The 965-nt window shown below is 58.2% G+C and overlaps 1 protein-coding gene across 1 annotated transcript in view; it reads left to right on the top strand.

Moving 5' to 3' along the window:
• ZBTB17 (zinc finger and BTB domain containing 17) overlaps positions 1-965 on the top strand; it is a 12,606-nt gene that overhangs the window by 10,895 nt on the left and 746 nt on the right.

Below are 965 nucleotides of genomic sequence, written 5' to 3' on the forward strand. Positions count from 1 at the left end.
AATGCCGGAGGGGCGGGGGGGGAGGCTGTGGGTCTTTGTGGCCCCCCCAAGTGCTGCTGGAGCCCCTCGGCTGGGCTGAGGTGCTGGGAAGGGCTACTGCAATACTCGTTTAATTGCTAACGAGGCTGCAATGGATTGAAAATGGGGATAAAGGAGTCGATAAAGGTAAAAAAAGGGGGCTGAGGAGTTGCCAGTGGGCTTTTGAGGTTAAAGAGCGGGGAAGCCCTTGCCCCCCTGCCCCATACCGAGGGTGCGCAGGGCTGGAGGCAGAGACCAGGATCAAGGCAGGGGGGCTGCGAGCCTGACAAACCCACCTGGGGAGAGTGGGGACCCTGAAATCAGGACCAGGCCTGAACCCCCCCCAGTGCCCAGGGTGGGGACAGACGGACACAGGGACAGACACACGGGCATTTGTGTGTCCAGCTGGACGCACGGACAGGTGCATGTATAGACAGACACATGGGTGGGTGGCAGTTGCACGTACATTCAAATGGACAGTGGCACAGCCAGCCGGACACACGGACAGCTGCAGGTGTGGGCAGACAGATGGACTGTTGTACATCCAGCCAGACACACAGACAGCTGCACATACAGCTGGACATAGAGAAGGGTGTACAGACAGATCCATGGATGGTTGCAACAGATGGTGGAGGAGTCAGCCGGACACATGGACAAGTGCATGTCCAGCTGGACTCACGGACAGTTGTATGTCCAGACAGATGGACAGACAGCTGGAAACAATGAGAGTTGCATGTCCCACTGGACACACAGATGGCTGCACGCCCAGCCGGACAGACACTCGTACATCCAACAGGACACACGGATGGTTGCACATACAGCCAGAGACGTGGACACTTGTACAGACGGATGCTCTCCTCCTGCACCACCCCCCCCGGCACAACCACCCGAAAATGGGCTTTTTGCCCCAAAGGCCCTTCTCCCAAACCCTGCGATTTCACACCCCC

This window comes from Egretta garzetta, unplaced genomic scaffold (assembly GCF_000687185.1).
Source record: "Egretta garzetta isolate BGI_Z169 unplaced genomic scaffold, ASM68718v1 scaffold69, whole genome shotgun sequence".
In the NCBI taxonomy this organism is placed as follows: domain Eukaryota; kingdom Metazoa; phylum Chordata; class Aves; order Pelecaniformes; family Ardeidae; genus Egretta; species Egretta garzetta.